Source organism: Podarcis liolepis, assembly GCF_965112155.1.
Source record: "Podarcis liolepis genome assembly, chromosome: 9".
In the NCBI taxonomy this organism is placed as follows: domain Eukaryota; kingdom Metazoa; phylum Chordata; class Lepidosauria; order Squamata; family Lacertidae; genus Podarcis; species Podarcis liolepis.
In genome coordinates this window covers 53,894,725-53,920,289 of record NC_139564.1, presented here as the reverse complement: position 1 = coordinate 53,920,289, position 25,565 = coordinate 53,894,725, and the positions used below count along the sequence as shown (strand labels likewise).

Below are 25,565 nucleotides of genomic sequence, written 5' to 3'. Positions count from 1 at the left end.
AAGCTTTTTATTTTCTGCTTCTGCAAACTTTGGGGTTCTACCACGCATGCTGACACAGCCCTCTCATTCCTCAGTGGCCCCATTTTGGCTACAATTCTGTCATTAATCACCAGCTAAGTTTACTGTTAGCGGAAGTGATGGTTGCCATTGGTAGTGTTTATAACTGTGCACTAACAACAATAATTTTTGATCCACCAGTTAGGGCACCTTTTTAGCTGATCAATACAAAAATGATTAATCCAATTCTAATCAATTAAACCTTTAAGGGCTATATTTTGCGGTAGGAAAACAAAAACTTTTGCCAAGCTTGTCAAGACCTGAACAGACTCTTTTTTCATGCTTTATTCTAGCAGATAATGTAAGAAGTAATAGCAGATTCGAACGGTACAGAGCTTCTTGTTGATACAGTATTGTCGTCCATCTGCTTTGTGCCTCACGTTTTTACTTGCAAGTTCTAGATTGCATTTCATTGGCACTATATCATGCACTAGCAAGAGGGGGGAAATAAGCACTTCGGTTTTTTGCTGCTATTGCTTGGCTGAAGTATTATTTCATTTTGGTTTAGGACTCATATGGCAAACAGAGAGTATCTCATTAGTCTCACTGCTTTACCGCTGATGTAGTTTGTCTGAGCTCTGAGAAATTGAGACCCATTCTCAAGTAAAGCCATACATGGGATTTTCCCATGATAACTGCATCCAAATGTACATCTGAGGATCCTTGTGAATGCCAGCCACAAGGGTGCACTCCGAAATTTAAGCCATAGAAGGGACATATTATGTTTCGGTCTCACATGTGACATGTGATCAGGCAGAGCACTGGAACGATTCTGTCCTCCAGGACAAATGCGGCCTGTGGTTCTTGAAATGTAGGCTTATCCTCTTTATTCCTACATATCCCAGTCCAGAAAACCCATTCCCAATTAGGGCATCCTGTTATACTATCCAATAATTGAATTCTGTTGCCGAGATCAGAAAAGCCACTTCCGATCTCTTTCCTAAGTTTTCAGTGGGAGGAATACTATAAATAAAGGATATTTTTCTGTAATCTTCCTCCCCTATACCTCCACCCTGGTTTTCTTCTGGTGGTTGATCTAAAATTGTTTATATACAACTTTGATCATGATCCTACCTCCCATAGTCAGAGCACATCCACATCATGGCAGCTGTTCACACAGTTGTGGTGGTGACCATGGCTATAGTGTGGTGAGTGTATTTCCTTGAGGCAGCTCTGGCTAGTTATGGTTAGTTTCCTCAAGGGCGTAGTGTTTGGGTTTTTTACTTATTTATTTTTTGATTTCTAAAAATACAGACACTGAAGACTATCACGTTTCCTCTCATTTGTGAATACAGTGGAAGCTCAGTTTTCGTGTGTCTCGGAAGCCAAATGTTTTCGAACGTGCCTCAGAAGTCGAACGGCTTCCGAGGCGCATTTCTCAATTTTCACCATTGAAATTGCTGACAACCCTTTGCGCCTCGGTTGTCCAAAGGTCCGGAAGTCAAATGTTTTTCTGGAATGGTTTACGTTCAACAACTGAAGTTCCACTATATAAGGAAAGCCCCTTTGGATTAGACCAAAGACCTATGCAGTCCAGCGTCCTTTTTTCTCACAGTGACCAACTAGATGCCTATGGGAAGGACACAAATGGAACATGAACGCAAGAGTCCTGTGGCTCACATTCTTCAGCAGTTGGTATTCAGAGGCCTACTGCATGCACCTATCATGGCGGATACCCATTGGTAGTCTTACCCACCATGAATTTTTTTAATTCCCCTTTAAAGCAATCCAAGTCGGTGGTCATCACTACAACTTGTGTTAGTCAATTTTATAATTTAACTATGTGCTGTGTGAAAAGGTCCTTTCTTTTGTCTGTCTGGACTCTCCCACCGTTCAGCTTGATAGGGTGATGATCCCTGGTTCTAGCATTATGAGAAAGGAGGAAAAAGTTCTCTCAATCTACCTTTCCCCTCCAAAAATGTGCATAATTGGATAAACCTCTTGTCCCTTCTTACTCACTTCAACCCTCCTCCAAACAAAAAATGCCCCAGTCCCCAGATCGTATTCCTTGCCATATTTCTCAGTTACATTGGAACCAGGGAGAAGGCTTTGCACACATATGTGAAAGAAACTTAAGAATAGAAATTGGCACACACTTCCACATACATTATTGTGAACCTGAAGCAATAAAAATTGCATGTTTTTACTTCCTTTCATTCTCAATGCATATATTAATAGGTGCCCCCTGCCAGTAACGCTTAGATAAAGTAAAGGTAAAGGGACCCCTGACCATTAGGTCCAGTCATGACCGACTCTGGGGTTGCGGCGCTCATTTCACTTTACTGACCGAGGGAGCCTGCGTACAGCTTCCGGGTCATGTGGCCAGTATGACTAAGCCGCTTCTGGCGAACCAGAGCAGTGCACGGAAATGCCGTTTACCTTCCCACCGGAGCGGTACCTATTTATCTACTTGCACTTTGATGTGCTTTCGAACTGCTAGGTTGGCAGGAGCAGGGACCGAGCAATGGGAGCTCACCCTGTCGCAGGGATTCGAACCGCCAACCTTCTGATCAGCAAGTCCTAGGCTCTGTGGTTTAACCCACAGTGCCACCCGCGTCTTGGCAAATCCAAGGGCTGGCTCAAGAGAGTTTGAAGCCTAAGACAAAAAACCCAAAGAGCTCCATTTACTGTCTCTTGCACAGCTGCCATTCATTTCAATGGAGTTTGAGAAATATGGAGATAATACTAGCTTACTTTACAAGGTTTTGTGATGATTAATACTGAAATAATGTACACAGAGAGCTTTGAACATATGAAACGCACCATATAAACGTTGAGTATTTCATGCTTTCAAGTCTCTCCAAGAAAGGATCCCGGTTGGAGTTTGCCTATCAGGCCTTTTAGTACTTCAGGAAATAATGTGAGGAGAGAGCAAAGTATCTTCTTATAATGTCAAAAGAATTCTGTCTTGATACTTTGGTGGCCTAAAGCGAGTATGTATGGCCTAGATTTACAGATGGATGCATGCATGCATTTATGTACTTTTGAGATTTATATCCCCTCACATGGCTTCAAAGGAGCTATAAGATGAACACAAACAGTGGGAGTCCACAAAGTTCTGTTTTCTGGGCATCATATAATTGTACATTTGGAAAAGTACATGTTAATTCCCCCAAATGTTTACATACATGCTTAGAAGTATGTTTTAAGCAGGAAACATTTTAACCATGTATTTATTATACATTACCCCCAAACCAAGCTTGCAGTGCTTTGAGATGTTTTCCTTGGGTTACTTTCCCGATGTATTTTTTTGTTTTGTTTTGTTTACAGTTTGACATTCTCCTCCTCATTCTCATCTCTTGTTTTTCTTAACTGTATCCTGTTGTAATATTCCCTTTGGAAGGCCTTTTCTAAGAATATTTTTGTGCAGATTTTGAAAGCTTCCTTCCTGGCTTTTGCATCCTCTCTTCAGATGTCTAAATTAGAGATAATGGTCCTTTGCTAAACTTCTCAGGAGATGAGGGGAAGGAGAGGACCTTATAGTCTCTTCTCCACACAGCTTGCTTAATTTGTAATGCGCATAAAACGTCGTGTGTTAGAAACAGTGCCTTACTGTTAGCTGTTAGCAAGGAAGAGACATCAACATTCAAGTCAAGCTTTTAAGAATATGTCAGCATTTTCTAATCCATTTTCCCAATCTTCCATGGAGCTTTGGGGAAATGATGGAGACAGTATTTAAATGACAGTTCAAGAGTCTCATTCCTTTTAATCTAAAAGCTTATGGTATAAAATAGTGTGATCTGTAAGAACTAAGAATCAAACTCCAAATAATTTAAATAGCTGCTGTTGAAACAAGAGGTGATGATGATGATTTATTTATACCCCGCCCATCTGGCTGGGTTTCCCCAGCCACTCTGGGCAGCTTCCAACAAAACACTAAAATACAATAACCTAATAAACATTAAAAACTTCCCTAAACAGGGCTGCCTTCAGATGTCTTCTAAAAGTTTGGTAGTTATTTTTCTCTTTGACATCTGGTGGGAGGGCGTTCCACAGGGCAGGTGCCACTACCGAGAAGGCCCTCTGCCTGCTTCCCTGTAACTTGGCTTCTCGCAGTGAGGGACCTGCCAGAAGGCCCTTGGTGCTGGACCTCAGTGTCCAGGCAGAACGATGGAGGTGGAGACGCTCCTTCAGGTATCCTGGACCGAGGCCGTTTAGGGCTTTAAAGCAGTGCTTTTTTCTGGAAGAAATTTTTCAAATGTTAAAAGTGTAGCACTCACTGTAACAACTTCATGATGAGTACCGGCACCTGTTTTTCTTAAAAACAACAACCAAAACACTGGTTATAAGCATTACTTGCTTTGAAGAAAGTGTGTGGCTGGTACTGTCAATCAGCAGCATTCATTTGCCGCACTATTGCTCCTCCCCTCCCATTATTGTTGGTGCTGTCAATAATAGTCTCTTGTCAGAAGAATAAGGAGGAGCAGCAGCAGCAACAACAACAACATATCATTATGCAGCCACAAGCATTCTTGGATGACACCGATTATTTAGATCCATTCCAATCTGGGTTTAGGCTTGGCCATGGGACAGAGTCAGCCTTGGTTGGCCTGATGAAGTTTAGCCTTCGCAGAGCAACAATTTCCAGCAACCCTTAACAAACTACATTGCCCAGAATTCTTTGAGGAAAAGAACGTGCTTCAAATGTGCTTTGATGGCACAGGGTGTTCACAGCCCTAGTCTCCTACCAACTTCATACAACATAACAGCGATATTAGCCTACTGCACTGATGTTTAGGCCAAGATTGGTGTACACCTCCCAGGAGCGCAGGCAGTGCTGGTGGCAAACAGATGCAGCAGAAAAGAGAACGACGCTGTGTGTACATTTGAACTACAGTGGTACCTTGGGTTATAGATGCTTCAGGTTACAGACGCTTCAGGTTACAGACTCAGCTTACCCAGAAATAGTACCTCGGGTTAAGAACTTTGCTTCAGGATGAGAACAGAAATCATGCGGCGGCAGCGGGAGGCCCCATTAGCTAAAGTGGTACCTCAGCTTAAGAACAGTTTCAGGTTAAGAACAGACCTCCAGAACGAATTAAGTTCTTAACCCAAGGTACCACCGTAGTTACTAATCTATACACATAACAGGAAAAATAACTGGCTTGTCAGAGGCTACATTCTGGCGCTACATTAGTTTCCGTTTGCTCAGGAACGATTGCAATTTGCTATGATCTATTCCTAGCAAATAATCTTTATTCCCCACCATCCAACCCCAACACATTGTTTTCCAATGGCTAGGATCCTTGGGTGTGGCCTGTGGGATTTTTTTTAAAAAAACTTTCAATCATTTTTTCAACAGCAAACTCCCAGGCCATATTAGAAACTGCTTTTGAAAGTCCTGTGGGTTTCAAATGTGCTCCACCATGTGATATCGGGTGTGTGTTGTGGTTTGAAAAATATAATCCCATAGTGCTCTTAGGCATGCATAACTAATTGCACTGCTCTTTGGACGGCAGCCAGTGAATCGAAGCACAGTTGCATGCATGGTTGTATTCACCTCCCTTTAGTTAGATGGCTATTAATACTGTGAACTTTGGAGAGAGAAAATGTAATTGTCTCTAGACTGGTTATGTAACATGCTTGCTTTTCAATTCACCTAATGAATGTGCTAGGAGCAGAGATTAATCCTTGAACTTTTTTTATATATATACATGGCATGCTCTTCAAAGCTTTACATATTATCATCCAATGGCTAAAAGGAAATTGTAATGTTATACCTCACTAACACCTTGCGATGGGGAAAATGAGTGAAAATTTCATTTAACGCTTGAAATATTCCAGTGCATTGTAACATTCCGTTTCTCAAAAAATTATTAGCTATTTGCCCACCTGCTCTGTTACCAAGTTTGTTCATTTCATCATAGATACAATATCGCAGACTCGTCATAGACAATCAGATTTTAATCGGGCGCTTTTCTATTGATTGGCATATGGGATGTTAGGGGAGCTGTAGTATCTCTGGTGGGTCTGATGATCAAGAAGGCTGCTACTGCAAGTGCTTTAGAGGGAAATGAGAGGCAGGTGGGGTTTGTTAACCTAGGAAGGTGGCCCATCTAGGAGAGGGAAAACTCTAGTCCTAAACTTCCACTGCCTCGTGGCTATACTCATTTGTGAGAAAGGTTTTTAGAGTAAATCCCAGGGGGAAATTTGTACCTGCTGCCCTGCAGAACATCTTCAGGAGAATAAAAGGCCAAAGGAGTAAACCTTAAACAAATCCAGAGTGGAGTCCCTAAGACAGTTGGATGGTGTTTTATGCATCTCCTTCTGGCCACTCCTGTTGCCAAATGCATTGTTCTGCTTTCCTTTGGACCATATCAGTGAGGCCAAGAGGAAGGTTGTGTCACCTGAACAGCCCAGGACCTTCATACACACTGCCCAGGCTTACGCTCTGGAAAGGTCACTTCAGTGCTGCTAACACAACAAAAAACAATGTGGGAGGCAGCAGTTACAAGTTACTGATCTCTGCAGCCGCAGCTGTTGCTCTAATTCTCCAGCGATTTGACTTCACCCCCGGAGGCACACTCCATTGTTTCTCTACAAACCGATGCCAATTTTTTTTATAGGTGATAAGAGATTATTGTGGCTGTGAGGAGGTAAATAACCTTTTCCTGATCTTCTAATAATACTGTTGTTTTCATGTAACCAAGAAACAATGAGGGTCCGATGGCAAAATATAACACATTTATTTATTTAGTTAGTTAGTTAGTTAGTTAGTTAGTTAGTTAGTGAGTGAGTCAATAAAATTTATCCACAACTTGATTGTAAGAAACCTCAAATTTGTTTTCCCCACATGTTTGTGAATGGACTATCATATTTATTAATCATTGGTTGTATAAAATACATACACCCAAAATTTACTGACATTGCATGACATTTCTAATAGGAATATTTATCTCTGACGTATAAGATTCCATGAAATATGGTGCAGTAAATTCCCCTTTCTTTTCACTAGGAAAATGGGGTGTGGAGCATTACTGCTGCAGTCCGCTGCTTGTCCATACTATGTTATTTCTATCTGTGCTGCAGGAAAAGCATATTGGGAATCAGGACTGGTCTATGGTGCTGACCTGAGTACATGTCAGAGCCTAAGCACCCTTCTGATTTTGCCCAATACAGAATAATTGTCATGGACGACCAGGGTCTAGAATTCTCTGTCTTCTATTGGCAGTTGTGGTATTGTGTATAGATTCAATTCTTAATAAAGCAAGCTTAGGGAGGCTACAGTGTTGAAGAAGAAACTTTAGCAAGTGTTTGCAATTTCCTCCCCGCCCCCCAAACTTATTATTTGGGCTGAAAACAAAGCAGAAGAAAAATCAGCCCAAAAGAAATAGCTTTATTTGGTGAAATGTGCCTTTGATCTCTGTGGGTTGCTGCTTTCTTCTTTTTCTTCAGCTGCTTCGTGGGGTTTCAAAACCTTACGTTCTCCAGCTGTGAATGTGTATTTTATCATAGCAAGAACCTATAGTGGGATTCATGGGTTACTATAGCTAATCTCTAGAAACACTCTCGCTTTTAAGATTTAATAGGTTGTGTTTTTCTTATCGGAGGGGAAACACAGTTCCAAGACTGATACCAAGTGTCTTAAAATCATATTTATAGTTATGACCTATTCCTGCTCTTCCTTCTCCACACTAATTGGCTGAACAGCCTTGGACCCAAGTCTGGCTGGTTGCCATAATTCTTACAGGAAGCCTCCAGGCTACCTCACTGCAAGGCCAAGTTAAAATTTGCCTATATCTTGAGGGGGAAAGTACCATTGTTAGCTGATAACTCACTGCATTCTGAGCTGTAGAAATCTGAAACAGGCTCCTTTTACTTCAGGAAATCGCTGGCAACGATCTGAAAACAGGGCCATCGATTGTTTGACACCTCTGCTGGGCAGCATAGTTGGTTATTCCAACACTGTTTCAAGGCATAAAATCACACCTATGAGCTATATAATATGTTCATTTAGTTGGGTGTAAGTCTCACTGTCCATAGTAATGAACTGGGTGATTCAATGAGAGGCCTGAGGGCCGCATGTGGCCCTTGAGGACTTTTTTAGTAGCCATTGGCAACATTTGACATTGTGTTGCATTCCAAAACTGGGTAAGCAAGGTACTGGGCTTTGGGAAGGAGGCATGAGGGCTCTGGCAGGGTCCTAGATTCCTCTTGCTGCCTTCCCAAAGCCAAGTTAGTGCTTTCCCAGTTTTGGGAAGGAAGTAGGAGGGCTCTAGGACCCTGTGTCCTGAACCCTTGGCCTACCAGGCAGCAAGTCAGTATGTTAAGCCCCCAGTTCAGGATCAATCCACTTGTCAAAAGTCCAAACAGAAGCTCAGTCCCACAAAGATCCTGGAGCATCTAAGCTGAGGCCCATCAACATGGGCAGTTGTGCAGACACAGCACCTCACCTCTGCTTCCCTTTTGTTCCTTGCATGCTGATTGCAGCATCTGGGCTTGATGGCTTGATGAGGCAGGCGGCCCTCACCTGTTCCAAGCCAACTTCAGCTGAGGACTCACACGCCTTCTCTCAGAGCTAGCGAGCCCCACCTGGGCCCTTGCCTGCCTCGGCTTCCTGGAGCACCTCTCCTGCTTCTCCCTGCGCCTCAGAGCTCACCATGTTTGGGGAGACGGGGGCCTTTCTGGCTCTGGTGATGGGTCCTGCTGCTCTGGTTCCTGTGTACTGACCCCCATCCCTTCATCATCCTCCATCACCCTGTGAGTACCAACCTCTCCTTCCTCATCCCTAGCTTGCCCCAGCATGTCTCAGTCCAGGCTACACCCCTCGCCAGTTTTCTCTGCCTCATCCCGATTGTCCTGCCAGTTCATGACACTCTGCCAGAGCCTTGTGCCTCCTTCTCACAGCCCCTGTCTGGCCAGCTTTGGGAAGGCAGAGCGAGGGCTGGGGTGGCACCCCACCACCACGTGACAAGGCAGTGTGCAGCCCGCTGGTTCCGTGTTGAGGTACTCTTGCAGTCTACTTGGTATGAAAAGTTGGACAGCCCTGGTAAAGAATATAGGACACTGCCGTAGGCTAGCCCATTGGTCCACCTAGTTCTCCAGAGTTTCAAACAGAGGTCTTTGCCAGCCCTACCTGGAGATGCTAGGGATTGAGTCTGGGATCTCCTGTATGCAAAGCACACATTCTCTCTCTCATTTAGCAGGATTTATAGCTCAGAAAAATTGCAGGCTTGAGCTGTAATTCTTTCAAGGACTGCAGTCTTTCTCTGAGAGGAGGTGTTCCTCCAGGCCCTAAGGCCAATTCATACTATGTGGGGATTGAGTGTGGGGCAGTCCTCTTTTGCAAGAACGATATTACACATTGCATGCAGAAGGTTGCTTCTTTGCTCCCCGCATTAACCTCAACCCCGCTGTTGAAACGTGCCACCCAAAGAAGCTCTGGTTCAGGTGATGCATTTTAATATGGAGAGCCGAACAGGCAGATAGGAAGACTATATTGTGGTGGCAACTGCAGATTTGAAATCTGGTCAACTCAGGGTAGAAGGATCCCTTTTGTAGATGGCAGGTGGGGAGCAGGAAGCAAATGAGTTGGGGAAAGAAGTAAATATCCAATTTTGAACCTCCCAGGTCTTTCATTGGGGAGCTTCTATTACAAGTTCAATATTTTGTTAATACTGTTTCCTCTTTTCTTCTACTGGCAGGTCTGAAACATTTTGGATATTTCTTCTTTTCCTGCCCCTTTGCTTCCTGGTCCCTCTTTCCCCATTTGCCAGGGGGTTCCCCCTTCTTTGCTGCACGTTTTTTTTGTAGAAAAAGGATTGGAACTCGGTGCAGGTTGCATTTCTAACAGGAATGCTAGAGCCATGAAATCCTAGATTTGGCTTCTTGCTTGAAAACAGCATGTGAACATCGGTTCTCCTCTCTTTTGCCAGCTCCTGGCCATACATACTCGTATTTTCATTTCCTCCTTTCTTCCAGTCCCCCCCACCCCCGTTTCCATTCCACCCATCTGCTGCTTTCTAAAGGCTCTCCTTTCCTCTTTGCTACTTTTAATCTTCCTTTCCAAGGACCTTTCTTCCTGTCATCCCCCACCCCTCCCTAGCAATCGGTCAGTCTGGAGAGTAACTTCATCACAATGGAAAAAAAATACTTCATGAAATAATTTCTATTTCAACACTTTTGGATTACTTCTATTTTCAGCTTTTTTGTGCTGCATCTACTAGCCTTCATTTTGCTATCTGTGTTTTATTGAATGTACTGGAAGAATAAATGATGGCGCAAGCCCAGTGTGGCAGGGTAAATTTAAACCACACTGCAGTTTTAAAGTATACGGATCTTTATCAGCAGTACATCTCATCAAATTCAGATGGAATGTGCCATTATTTGTTGTGAGAGCAAACCATTCTGTGGTAAACCACACAAGGATGTGTTAAAGATCTGCAGAAATGAAGGCAGTAAACTCCTAAATCGTGGGGTATAATTTCAGCAACAGGGCCCTTGTCTGTTTTGAGACAAGCATACAATGTTGCTCTCCTTTCAGTCAAACAGGCTGCCTCTCAGTTTGGAGATTAAAAAGCGCAACACCCAGATTTAGCATTTTTTTCAATCATAAGCATCAAGCAGCCTTTAATGAATCCAATGTAGCAATGCAGTTTGTCTGTTTAATAACATAGCACCAGACACTTAGTTCTCAGTAATCAAACTGGGTGGCTGTAGAGGCAGACTGCTTGGGAGACAGTGGAAAGGAGGAAATACCACAGGCTCTCTGACTGCAGTTCAACACTCAAACATGTTCTTAGTTAACCCTAGTAGATGAAAATAGGGGTGTCCTAAGTAAAAGTGGATGGGACGCGGGTGGTGCTGTGGTCTAAACCACAGAGCCTAGGGCTTGCCAATCAGAAGGTTGGCGGTTCGAATCCCCGCAACGGGGTGAGCTTCCATTGCTCGGTCCCTGCTCCTGCCCACCTAGCAGTTTGAAAGCACATGGAAATGCAAGTAGATAAATAGGTACCACTCCGGTGGGAAGGTAAACGGCATTTCCGTGCATTGCTCTGGTTCGCCAGAAGCGGCTTAGTCATGCTGGCCACATGACCCGGAAGCTGTACACCGGCTCCCTCGGCCAGTAAAGCGAGATGAGCACCACAACCCCAGAGTCATCCGTGACTGGACCTGATGGTCAGGGGTCCCTTTACCTTTAAGTAAAAGTCGGCCATTATGGGATCAAATCTTCTGTAAATCTGGGACTGTCCCTGGAAAATAAGGACACTTGGAGGGTCTGGTACTGAAATAAGGATTTGTGTTTTTATTTAAAGAGACTAAAAGCACAAGCACGAATGAGACAGCAGCTTTCGTTACAGCAGTATGCAGAGGCTGTTCAAATTAATACAAAATCCAATCAAAATGGGTGTGTCCAACTCTGGACTAGCAAAACTGATAATGAAAAGAGCAAGATCCTCTGCGCATACAGAGGTACAATTACTTTCTGTAGTCAGCCAGCCACTCCCAGGATTTGATGAGTCCCAAGTTCCACATTGTATGGAACTAGTTTGCGTTGCACATGGTACAATGACTCACCTACTTTTGTGTTCTGCATTGTTGACCTTTTAGCCTCACTTTGTTGAAAACTTTTCTTCATTCTTCTTACGTTCAGGGTATACACCTGCCCACTGTGGTGAGTATTTCGTGCATCTGGTAGAGTGGCCCATGAAAGCTTAGGCCACAAGAATTTCCTTTCTAATGTGCCAACAGACACTTGATTGTTTTTAGTCAAACAGGCCAGGACGGCCGTCCCTTCTGGAAATCTTCAAAAGTGGCTTCTTTTGCTTTGGAAAGAAACTGCACTTCCCAACAATCAGTAAGGCAGTTGGAAAGGTTGTCTTGTTTGTGATTCACATAGTTGGTGGACCAGTATTTCCTCCTGCAGCAAGTTGCCTTTCAGAACAAAAGAGGGATTTTTGTTTCAGCAAAGTGCCAATTGTGTGAAACCTGCTCAAAAGCTGCTCTGCTTCTTAGACACTCAAAATTCTGGCATGTTCTCTGCTGGCACCTCTCTACAGCAGATTTGTTTTTCTTTGTGTTAACTCAGATTGCATGTTCGTATCTATCTTTTCCATACAGCAGAAATGTTACGGCTGCTGGGCAGTGTTGTAAACAAAATCTGCCCTTTTCCCCTTATGGGGTATCCAAGAGCCCGTATAGTCTCCTTACATGAGTTCCCTATTGGTAGGAGAAAATAACAGAGGCAACCGGAGAATATTTAGAAGCAAAGCAGCTAGTAAGCCTGATCTTTATTGATCTGTTGCAACAGGGTGCTCCCTTCACACGCAGGAAAGGAGGAGGACCCAGAACCAAGGTGTGCCTGCTCTTATATAGACATTTTAAATTCCCTGCCCAGGAGCTCAAGACCACCCCTCACAAACATCATACCTACATTCAGAAAAGGTGGTCTATCACAGAAATTTGAATGTTGTTGTTTTTCCTATCTGCCAGGTTATCTGATAATGCCTTATCTGATTGCCTTTCGTGGTAGTCTGTCACCCTTTGAAATGGTGATTACTAAATTCCCGTAACAAGGAAGGTTATTTTCATCTCCTCCCTCCTTGCAGAGAAACATTTGGTCAGCTTGGGAGTCAAAATGGTTTCAGGACTGTCTTCCTGTGCTGCTTCAGACATGTGGTTTATATATTTATGTACGAGTTTGCTTGGTACATTTATGAACATTTAATATATATCTTAAGACCTTAAAATTCTTATTACAGCGACCATCTTTGGTTAAGCTGGTGGCTTGCTAATAGTCAGGGGTGGTTGACTGACATTCCCTTAGTGGCAGCCAATGTCTGAGGACGTTTTCTTTAATGGCCGTTGTACATGCCGGCTGTGATCTGAAATCAGTTTTCTGTTAGTGAGTGTAGCAGAAGTGAAGGCAGTTTGAATTTGGACACAGAGGCCCCTTTTGTATGTCATGGTAAACCATTGTTATTGCCTTACTGTGGGGTAGCCAATATGGTTCAGATGTTAATAGATGACAACTCCCATCAACCCCAATTTGGGGTTGTTTGTTTGTTTTTACTTAACTCTTCTTGTATGCAGGGGAATCAAAACATGGCTCATTTTTCTCAAGCAAACCACAATAATTAAGCCAAGAACAAACGAGAACAAAAGATTGCGGCTTGTTGGAAGTAAAATAAAACACAAACCCAAGTTTGGACATAAGAGCATGCCAGAAGTGGTGGTTTGTTTCCCCTGCACAATACCAGGGAGGAGCAAAGTAGCAAAGATTGGTGCAACATTTAACTATGGTTTATTATGATGCTCAAACAAGGCCGGAGGTAGTATTTAAACAAAATGGTAAATAGTGTGGTTGATTGTTAATGAATGACCCTGGATGAGCCTCAGGCTCACACTCCCCTCCCCCACTTCCTTCTCCTCCTGTGTCAAAACTGGGAGCAGTTTTGTAGCTTTGGCTTCTGTTTTTAACTGAGTTCAGTATTATGTCCAAACCTGTGGTTAGTCTTAATTATGATTTACTAAATCTGTAGCATATTTACATAATAATTTGCTATTGAAGGAAAAAAGGTGAGAGCAGAAGAGACATGAGCATCCTAAAAGGAAGGAAATCTTACTGCACATGACATGACTGTTATCTGAACTTCGTATGCAGGCAGGCACATGGAGTTTACTTGTTTCTGGGTAGATGACAGGTTGGGTGCGGCTCACTGTTGCTTTAAATCTCTCAGGTGCACACAGCAAAGTTTGTCTTTCCAGCCGTCTGTGATGTCATGCATTTCCTTGTGTGGGCCAGCCAATTAAAAAAGTTTTCTTCCTGCAGGTATCAGATTGGGAGCTCGAATGCCTTGTTGTCGTCGGGCTAGACATCTGTTGAAGAAGGCTGCTTTCTTTTCTTTTCTTCTGGTCGGGATGTACCTTATGGCCCTGCAAATGAATTGAAAATCTAGTTGCATACACCGGTAACGAAAGGTGAGTTGAGTTACGCTGTTTTGCTCTAAACTTTCATTCTCGCTTACGGGCTCCAGGCTATTATTAAAGAAGCAAATCCTAACCTGTCAGAGGAACTAATTGTAGGGAACAAATATTTGCATGCTTTTAAAAGAACTGGATAATGTGCTTGCTTTTATAGTTTTGAAGTGAAATGCCTGCTTCAGTCTTCCACTGTGGCTTTTATTGTAAGAAAGGCCTCCATGAGGTTGCTTGTAACATTGTGTTGGAAGGTTTAATTCACCGAAGCTGCAAACCTGTGCACGCTGAGTGGAGAGTAAGTCCCGTTGATTTACTGTCAGGTAAAAATGCAGAATCATACTATAAGGAGATGGCAATCTTCACATTGATTACTCTGTAGAACAACATACTTGAGAAGCGTTTTAAGGATTGCAGTTTAAATGCAGCTGGATTATAGTTTCTGTATGGATTATTTTAAATCCCTCATTCCCCCCCCCCCAATGCTAATTAAACAACATCCTTCTTAACATCAGTTGTAATTGCTTTGTTTTATATCCCTTGGCTGGCAAAACCCCAGGGTTATATGGTGAAATCTCACCAGAACCACACTGAAACCTCTCTCACAAAATCTCCTGTAGTTAAAGTCTTCCCGTATATAGTTTCTTGTTACTGCTAACATGTTTGGCTTTGTAAAAAAAAGGACAAGGATGGACCTGTCCCTACACAGAATTTGCCCCTGATTGCCAAGGAGTAGCCTGCATAAAAATCTGTAACCCTCTGTGTGCGTTTTCAGAAGTCAGTCCTGCTGCGATCAACAAGGTCTACATGTTTAGGTTAGCAGCTGATGGAAGCTATTTGCTGTTTGGTTTCAAACACAGGTTTATGTGGATACAGCAAGCTGATGTTCTAGTGCGATCAAAGGAGCTTTTAACTCTGCACACCCTGTGACCCAGGAAGCTGAATGCAGCCATATATGGTGGCCTGACAGGGTCACAATTTATCTCTTGTTTTTGTTGGTTGCCTGGGACTGCAGGGACAAAAGGACTGGGCAGAGAAGAGCTTGGAGATGCACCTGGAGGCACCAAAATATGCCAGTTGGTGGATTCTGTGCAGTTTGGCAGAGCACGAGTTGTGCAGCAAAACAGATCTGAAAAGTTAGGATTTGTTATGGGACTGTGTAAGGCGTTTGCAGATACTTTGTGTACATGAGGTGTACATAACTGTGTCCTTCCCCAAAATTTGAAATGGGCAAATCTTTTCATGTTCCTATACTTGTAAGAGGCACTTTAAGAATTTGTTTTGTCAAATATAGTACATGCAAATACAGTGCATGCATTTGTTTTCTAAAGACTCCAATTTAATGGGGGGCGGAGAGGAATCAGTATTAAGGATTAATGTTTATACAGTGGTGCCTCGCAAGACGAAAATAATTCGTTCCGCGAGTCTCTTCGGCTTGCGATGTTTTTCGTCTTGCGAAGCACGGTCCGTCGCAACTGCGCCTCTTCAAGCGGCTTTAAGAAAAAAGTGCAAGACGTTTTCGTCTTGCGAAGCAAGCCCATAGGGAAATTCGTCTCGCGAAGCAACGCAAAACCGAAAAACCCTTTCGTCTAGCGAGTTTTTCGTCTTGCGAGGCATTCGTCTTGCGGGGCACCACTGTACAGTTGTACCTTGGAAGCCGAACGGAAGCCGTTCTGGAAGTCAGTTCGTCGATCAAGGCACGGATTCCAATTGGTTGCAGGAGCTTCAGGCACATAATCAGAAGCTGCGCTGGACATTTGGCTTTCAAAGAACGTTTGCAAACTGGAACACTCACTTCCAGGTTTGCGGCATTCGGGAGCCAAAACGTTTGGCTCACAAGGTGTTCGACTTCCGAGATACAACTGTGGTAGGAAGCACAACTTTATGGGATTTTCCTATTAATTCTTGTGGGGCTTTGTAGACCCCCTTACTCCTGCACTCTTCCTTTCAACTTGAGACACAGTGTGGTATTATGGTTGTTATGTCAGATTAGGACCTGGGAGACTAGAATTCAAATCCCCACTCGACCAGGATGCTCACTGGGGGACCTCGGGCCAGTCACTGCCTCGCAGCCTAACCAACCTCTCAGGGTTGTTGTGTGGATTACCTGATGAGGGGGAGAACGATGTACACCACCTTGACATCCTTTGGAGAAAAAGGTGGGATTTAAATGCAATCACTCAATCACTCAATCAATATCAACTTACTGTATTTTTCGCTCTATGAGACACACTTTTCCCCCTCCAAAAATTAAGGGGAAATGTGTGTGCGTCTTATGGAGTGAATGCAGGCTCCATGGCTTCAGCGATAGCAACGCAAAGTCTCCGAAGCGCAGTGGGAGCGCTCCCGCCGTGTTCTGGAGGCTTTGGGTTGCTTTCGCTGAAGCCAGAGAGCAAGAGGGATCGGTGCGCACTGATCCCTCTTGCTCTCCTGGCTTTGCTTTGCTGGAGAGGTGCTCCACAGCTTTCCCTCTCTGCCCAGCGTCCCTTCAGCGAAGCAGGAGGAAAAATGGAAGGGGCTCCATTTCTCCTGCTGCTTTGCTAAAGGGGCGCTGCGCAGAGAGGGAGAGAATTTTTTTTACTTGTTCTCCCCCTCTAAAACAAGGTGCGTCCTATGGTCAGGTGCATCCTATAGAGCGAAAAATACGGTAAATGGAAGTAGGCATAATAATGATAATAAAGTAATGGCAACTGGCTAACCTCTTACCCAGGTGTAGACAAACTCGGCCCTCCAGATGTTTTCGGACTGCCACTCTCATCATCTCTAGCTAACAGGACCAGTGGTCAGGGATGATGGGAATTGTAGTCCCCAAACATCTGGAGGGCCGAGTTTGCCTATGCCTGCTCTTATCAGTTGCATCAGCATCCAAGTAACTATTGAGTTATCCAATGAGTTTTCATCATGTTGAACTACTGTATGTAATGGTATTAGGCAGACATAATTTCACACACACACCCTTCATTTTAAGTGTGACCTAATTAACTTGGAAGCCCTTTTAACAAATAACATAAATCAATAAAATGCAATGGGTGTGGGTGGGTGCAGTGGGAATGCATTAGGGTGGCCAAATCTGCAAAAAGAGAAGATCCATCGGCAAGAAGGAGAGCGAAAGACGGCAGAGATGCGCACAAAATTTGCATATGCTAATCTATGCATCTAGATGCAAATTTCTAAATAATTACCATAATTTAAACAAAAGTGCAATACTTCTCACAATGGTGGGGAAGACTGCAGCCAGATGAGCTGCGTACCAGCTCAGGCTGCTTTTGACCGTGCTAACTATACATAGATGCCATCAAGGTATGTACTCTTCCTCGTTTTTTGATTTTGGACTTGACAGTTCTTGAAACGGAGGACCATCCCCAGTAAAACAGAACATAAAACTATCACGTATGATATAGCAAAGGATGTGTGTTACATATCTGCATAGCCCTTTGGGGTTAGTTCTGACTGAAATGTATAGGAGGCTTAAGGAAGTGTTTTAAAATAATTCAGTATTTTATAGTGATGCACCTAACTTTTTTTAAAAAAAAACCTTCCACCAACATAAATCCAAACAAGCTGAAAAAGCATGTCTGTCAGATAGTATTCTCTTATCCTGTGAAACAATCCCTACTTGCAGTTTCTGGTACCAGTTCATTTTGCACTTAGGTTTGTTCTTCCAGTGTCTTTGGTACTTTCTGGAGTGTTTTTCTGGACTTCTGGGTCTGGGCGTTAACGGCTGCAGGCCTTTATTAGATGTATAGCCCTGAGCTGAGAAAAGGAATGTTCCTGGCTCCGAATACTGCATGTCTACTGGAGAAGAAAATGGATATGCTATGTGAGAGCTCTGCAAAAGGTTCCAGTGGCTCCCAATAGAATAGCATTTTTGGTGAGAAATGCATATAAAATGCACAGGCAGGATAAGAGATTTGATTCACTCTATTGGCTTGGAAAATGTATTGTTGTGCAGAATGTAACATCACCTAATAAATCAAGGATCTTTTTTCCCCATGTAAGAAAGAAAATAAAATAAAAAACTTTCCAAACTGACTAGCATTCACACCGCTTGTGCATGTCCAGTCTGACACTTCAAATGTCCAGTTTGAAGCAAAACTCCCCAAATACATATTTTTAAAAGAAAACTCCGACATTCCCCCCACATCAAGAACATTACTTTCTAAAGTGCAACTTTTGTGTGAAAGAGCACATATAACTTAGTTTTCAGTATTTTAAAGGATAATAGCTCTTTACTGGTCCATCTAGCCTTGATGTGTTTTATAGATCTAGCCTTATGAATAGCCAATGCCTGCTTTTTGGGATATCTGTATACAGTGCTTTTTCCTGGGGGGGATGCAGGGGTACGCATACCCCTAAACATTTTGTGAATCTATGTTTGGCCTCATTGAAGGGCAGCATTTCAATATGAGTAGGAAAATGAGAGTACCCCTAAACATTTTTAAAGAAAAAAAGCACTGTATACCTGAAGGACCATCTCCACCCCCATTGTTCTGCCTGGACACTGAGGTCCATCTCTGAGGGCCTTCTGGCAGTTCCCTCACTGTGAAAAGTGAAGTTACAGTGAACCAGGCAGAGGGCCTTCTTAGTAATTGCTCCCGCCCTGTGGAACATCCTCCCATCAGATATCAAGGAGATAAATAATTACGGTATATGACCTTCCGTAGACATCTGAAGGCAGCCCTGTATTGGGACTCTTTTAGTGCGTGATATTCGTATTGGGACTCTTTTAATGTGTGGCGCCCTGTTGTTGTTTCGGTGGTGGTGGTGGTGTTAATGTGTGATATTCTGTTGTTGTTGTTGTGTTTTTATATATCATGTTGGAAGCTACCCAGTCAGATAAGCTGGGTACAAAAAGTAAAGCATTATTATTATTATTATTAAATAATAATAATAAAATAATAATAATAATAATTAATTATAATATAATATAATATAATATAATATAATATAATATAATATAATATAATATAATATAATATAATATAATATAATATAAACCAATCAACCGTGTAACAAGCAGTGTCCACATTTTGAACTCATTAGACAGGTAAAATGAAATTAGACACATGTCCGGCCATTTATTCAAAACCATGGGAGAAAACAATTCATATATCCCGAGGCAGGGTCTGACTGATGAGAATTCTCAAGTCACCCTGAAGTCAACCCTCAAGGATAGGTGTTTGCTTAATCTCAGTGCTTAGAGAGGAGGAGCTGCTGTTGCCCTGTAGACTTTTGTTTTCACACCAGGTTAATTTCTCCTGGCAATTGAGAAGAGAGGGAAATTAACTGAGCCAAGCTTTCCTCGAGTGACAGATGATTGGAGGGCACCCTCAGAATTCCAAACAGGCAGAGTTTGACAACCTCTGACATGGTGAGTGTTAAATGTAGCCAAATTTTAAGAGTTGGACTATATATAGGAGTAATTGGGTGGAAATTGCTCAGGAAAAAAGGTTTTAAAAAATTGCTCAGAACAGCCTCCATGACTCGTGACTGTTGCACATGACAGACAAAACACACACACAGTGGGCATTGGCATGTGGGTTGTTCCCACTGTGTCAAGAGTCTTTCATACCACTTCAAGACGTTAAATGGCAGTGACTGGTTGTGGATTGACACAAAGCTGTTTACATAAATAGAATTGGTCTACTTAGCTACTTGCTCTCCATGTGTACAAGGCATATTCATGTGTCAGTTTGTAATGTGTCACCCACTTAGACCTCTAGCTTTCAAGCTCAAGTATGGAGTACTCTGAGGTAGCTCAGGCATTAGTCAGTGGCTATGTGAAGACAATCCTGTCATGGCAGCCACCCATCCTGCAAACCCATTTGCAGACTTTCTTCACATAACTCCTCCCCACAACGTTCCACATGTTCCCACTCATCGTGCAGGCCAACCAGTGTGCATTGTTTTCTGACACTGGTTGTGATATCATGTAAATATATCTTTATCCATCCAAGCCCTTGCCTCTCCTTCCCCGCCAGTCTTTCTGTTTATTATAATCAGACTTGGCTGAAATATTGAAATTCTCTGTGCAGTGTGTGCACGTGTAAGCCTGTGCGAGACGGTGCTATCCATATCCGATGCCACCACCGCCATCTTGGATGCTTTGCCATGTGACCTAAGTATGAGGATATCTGAAGTGGTGAGAGCAGATACCATCTTTGGTTTGCACAGGAACACTTGATATGCCCTTGTGCTTGTGAATATGAAATGTAGCTGTGGTGAAATGGTTGGCTTGACGAAAGCCAATAGGAAAGCAGAGATACCGGGGATAGTTTGGTGGAAGAAAGACTGCATGATTCAATCTATTTCTAGAGTAGCTAAGGGATGACAGGAGGTGAGTTTTCCATGCAGAAGAAGAAGAGAAGAGTTTGGATTTTATGTCCCACTTTATCACTACCCTAAGGAGTCTCAAAGCGGCTAACAATCTCCTTTCCCTTCCTCCCCCACAACAAACACTCTGTGAAGTGAGTGGGGCTGAGAGACCTCAGAGAAGTGTGACTAGTCCAAGGTCATCCAGCAGCTGCATGTGGAGGAGCGGAGACGCGAACCCGGTTCCCCAGATTACGAGACTACTGCACTTAACCACTACACCACACTGGCTTTGGATTCTTTCTCCACGCAGGGCTAGGAAAACCTAAACCTAAAAAGTCAGTGCCCAAGAAAGAGAATAGGGAACTAGATGGGCCAGTGGTCTGACTCAGTATCAGGCAGTTTCCTATGTTCCTGTGTTCCTAAACAGGCTTCAGTTCTAGCACAAGACACATTCAGGAATATGTGATTATGGGCAAGTCATCCAAACACACTCCATGTCATCTAACCAGTGAGATGAGTTCATGCGTGGAAGCATGAGGCTTCTTTTAATAACGTCCGAATACTTGGAAGCCCCGTAGATTAAAGGAACCGCATGAGCACGCAGCATAATTAAAACATAATATGCTAAGTGCAGTAGAGTTAATGCACCTAGTTAACTATCACGTGTGCTGAAATTATGTAACTGAGCGATTTGAATACTATCTTACAAGTGTTCTGCGGTATGTCTCAAAATTGCCTGCAGCTTCTTGGTTGATAACCCACTGGACTTGTTGGACAAGAGTTGGCCTTAAAGCTAAGTGGCAAGTGCAAGAAAATCTTTAGAAAGTGAACTGCAGTTGCAGTTGCAGTTGGATGGAATCCAACACCCTGTGATTGGACTTTGGCTCACACGGTAATTCAGCTTTCGCTCCACCCCTTGCAGCTACTTGCTCCCTTCAAAAAAATCTGCTTTGGAAGGTCCCCCAGAGCAGATTTTGAGGTGCAAAGAGGATTGTGAGACAGAGGAAGGTGGAGGAGCAGAAGTCTGTTCTGCTAGGGTACAGACAATGTTGGATACAACCCCTGGGACCTGTGAGTGGCCCTGGAACATCTTATAAGGAAAGGTGCGCATGTACTTTAGAAATAAAATGAAGAAATGTGCATGCATCTGAAAAACACACGCACATGAGCAAGTGGGAGGGGCTGAAACCCGATGTGCATTTACATGGGAACAGGTCCTGTTAAACTTGCTGTTGAATAAACATGCATCAGGCTGCAGGTTCCAAACTGTGTAAGATAAAATGCAGTGTTTTAAAGGAAGGAGGGTTTTAGGGTTATATGTGTGCATGGGACTCAGGTGGCGCTGTGGTCTAAACCACTGAACTTCTTGGGCTTGCCAATCAGAAAGTTGGCGGTTCGAATCCACGCTATGGTGGTGAGCTCCCATTGCTGTGTCCCAGCTTCTGCCAACCTAGCAGTTCGAAAGCACACCAGTGCAAGTAGATAAATAGGTACCACTGTAGTGGGAAGGTAAATGGCATTTCCAGCACTCAACACGGTCCTCTGTTGTGCTAGTAGTGGTTTTGTCATGCTGGCCACATGACCTGGAAAGCTGTCTGTGGACAAACGCCAGCTCCCTCGGCCTGAAAGCAAGATGAGCGCCACAACCCCATAGTCGCCTTTGACTGGACTTAACCGTCCAGGGGTCCTTTACCTTTTGTGACGTATCTGAGATCCCTGCATTGCAGGAGGTTGGACCACATGGTCTTTGGGATCCCTTCCAGCTCTACAATTCTATGATCTGCTGTGCCATAGTGACATCATCACATCAGGCCAGCTTGGGACTCTTACAAGCACAGCTGTTGTCTGAGAGGCATTGTTGCAGGAATAAGGCTGTATTTGGCCCTTCAAGGGAAAGCTTCTCTATTTGCTCCACCCCTCACAACCTTGATAGAGTTGCTGGCTGAAAGGAGCAGCTGCCTGAGGATTTACTCCTGCTTTCTTTGGCATCGGGGGTGGGTGCATTTGGGAGGCATGAGACTTTAAAAAAAAAAAAAAAAAGAGGTCTAAAATATCTGTAAGCTGCATTTTATCACTTGGCAGCCTTGGGGACATTTCTGGTCGAAAGGCATAGTAATAAACTCAAACTGTCTGCTTTCCTCCCTTTTGGTTTGGGAAGTTGCATGTTTGAGGCATGGCAAAGAAAACTCTCAGGCTCGCTGAGGTTCCCTGGGCTCTGACATATGGCAGCGGTGACATGTACAGTGGTACCTCAGGTTACAGACGCTTCAGGTTACAGACTCCGCTAACCCAGAAATAGTACCTCGGGTTAAGAACTTTGCTTCAGCATGAGAACAGAAATCGTGCGGCAGCAGCGGGAAGCCCCATTAGCTAAAGTGGTACCTCAGGTTAAGAACAGTTTCAGGTTGAGAATGGACCTCCGGAATGAATTAAGTACTTAACCTGAGGTACCACTGTATTTAATTGTTTAGCAAGATTTATAAGCAGCTCAATCACAAAATATCTCTGAGCTATTTGTAGAACATGGTATGAAATATTTGTTACAATAAACTTTAACAACAGTAGATAGGATAAAAAATACAGACGATGTCGACAGTTTAAAAATCAAACACACATAATAAAATTATGTGTCTGGTTGTGTAGACACCAAATTGAGGCACCAAATTTACCCTGGACCCACTATGGAGTGCAAATGTATTATTTTTCAGACATCCAGGGGACACCCAGGAATTACTCACTCTGCTCCAGATTAATTCCAGAGAGAACTTGGACAGGTCAATCAATCATTAACTCAAGTGCAACTATTAGGATCCAACACAGATGCTACCGTACAAGCAAGGACGTGAGCATTTCCACCCTCGCCCCCTCAAGATTTGCGGTTTGTTTAGCCTGGCTATCCAAATCAAATTAACTGAAAGGCCTCAATTATCAATTTAACGTCTGGGGAATAACTCCGTTTTTATTGTACTTGAGTTCCAGGAATCTCAGGCACACTGTATGGGAAGCCAGCTGGCTTCTCTATATAAACTGAGCCAGCTGAAGATGAAAATAAAACTGCTTCTGGCTACATTTTGCCAAACTAAAAGAAAATATGCAAAAGGTTTCACACATCTCCTCCTCACCCCACCCTTGTTTCTCTCTCTCCCCCCACAATCTATGAACAGTGATTCCACCATAAGCTCACTCATGCATTGCATTAAAGTTATGCTTCACCTAAAACCATGCAATGATGGATTGGCACCAAGTTATTACTGGGAAGGCTTTGTGTTGGTGGCTTTGCTGTCAAGTCCGACAGCTGTGAGTGAATTACGTAGGCCTTGCTTAAATAGTGCCCCAAGCAAAACATTGTGCCACACAAACCCACGCAGTTATTATGCAACATTTCTGAGAAAAGCTACTTTTCAGGGTTTTTGTTGTTTGTTTGCCCATTCAGAGTCATCTCCCCCTGGTTCTTTGGTGCCCTGTTGGTTGCTCAGGCAGTTAAGCAGTGTTAGGTTGGTTCTTGTACTGCAGACACATGTAGACTGAGGAGCTCCCTGCTACTGTTAACTGAAAGGCTACTGACTATATTTGTTGTCACATGCTCAATCTTCTCTTGAGGATCAAGTTCAGGAAGAGCAAGTCTGGCTTGCTCAAAGCAGGAGGGGCTGTGCAGTGTTCCAGTTTGAAGCAAACAACCAAATTTTAAAACCAATCAAGAAAGGCACCAGAAATGCGTAATGGCACATTTATGCAAACAATTTAAAGTTGGACAGCCATGAGAAGCACACAGGAAAAGGCAATACGATCAAGAAAATGGGACAATTTGAAGATGGTCCTTAGGCAGAAGAGGGGGTTTCAGCAGATGTAGCTTGCATAACAATCTTTTACATATGGCCCCCTTAGGAGGCAAGTATTTATGTCATCCGAAGAGAGGAGGTAGAGGAATGCCAAGTTCACCCCATGGGACGAAAATCCTGTGCTGGCTCCATTTTTATTTACATGTGTGTGCCTTTTGGCTTGGCCAAACTGCTGGATTTTTTTAAACGCTGGGTTTTCTTTTATTTGTTTTATGGACTTGATTCAATTTGAATGAACAAAAATAGCTTGTAGAACAGAATGAATTTGGTTTAAGGAAGGGATGTTCCCATTTTTCATGCCTGTCAACAAGCTTTGCTGTAGAGGCATGGAAATTTAGCGTAGAATTTGGTTGCCTACAGAGCTTGGCTTTCACTTTAATCCTCCCCACCCCACCAGGGGATTCTCGGAGTTATAGTGCCAGTCTCAGTTCTTGGATTCTCAGGGGGCCATGGGCAGGACCTCTAGTGGTCAGAGAAAGGATTTTCGAGTCCCTAAATATCCCTGCTGTGTTGCATGGCTACAAATTCCTGATTTCCTTCCTCCTCCTTGCACTCTTGCATCAGTCCTTGCCATGTGCTCATCAGATATATTCCTAACAAGTTTTGCTTTCAAAATCATGAGAAAGCTTCCATTGCTCAGCTAGACACACATCCCCTAATTTGACTGAAATGTATCTGTCAGATGCACCCTTGCCTGTACTTCTTCCTGCTTTTTGGTCTATTGGATATGTTGAAATGAATGGCAATTCTGTTTGATTATTCCCTCCTGGGAAGCAACATGACTGCACTGAGTGCTACTGATTAGCTGGCCAGCTGTGTTCAAAAAAAGAACCCCTACTGAATAAGAGTTTGGGATGTGTCATTAGTTAAACCTTTAAGGAATTTTGGAGTATGGTAAAATATTAATTTTCTTAGTAACTAGATATATCAGGAGGGTACTGATAGCTTAGTTTTAAATTCAGGCATCTCCCATTAAACTAGCTGCCATAAAGTAGATTAAGGAAACGCATGTGATACAGAGAGACCAGTAATATCCCTTTGTAAAAATGGCTGGAGGAGAACATGTCTAGAGCAGTTAAACCAATGAACTGAGAAAACATAATAGGCGGTGCTTTAAATAAAATGTACTCTATAATGTTAATTTTAAGCTTTGTAGATTTCATTTTTCCAATTACGCGATGGCTTCTTTGTTCCCACAATTATATAATAAGATATCTCTCTAATTATGTCTTAGTCTTAATTGGCTTTCCAATCTTCTGAGTTCAGTTAACAGGCATCTTCCCACTGCTGACCTTGGTAGTCATAAGTCTAAAAATGTATCTATCAGGTTTTTGACAGGTCCAGCTTAGCTCTATGTGTATGTCCATGACAATGGAGTCTTCCTTCCCCAACTTTATTCCCCATCTTCAAAATAGGAGTCCCCAATAACTTGCCTTA

General features: G+C 43.1%; 1 protein-coding gene across 3 annotated transcripts in view; it reads left to right on the top strand.

Moving 5' to 3' along the window:
• LNX1 (ligand of numb-protein X 1) overlaps positions 1 to 25,565 on the top strand; it is a 118,256-nt gene that overhangs the window by 12,589 nt on the left and 80,102 nt on the right. For 2 of the 3 annotated variants that reach the window (XM_083459883.1, XM_083459887.1), the window contains exon 2: positions 13,829 to 13,977. The gene's annotated coding sequence lies outside the window, so the exon portion shown is untranslated. Of the gene's footprint in view, positions 1 to 13,759; positions 13,978 to 25,565 lie in introns of those variants that run through there. The other variant, XM_083459886.1, reaches the window with a different exon arrangement.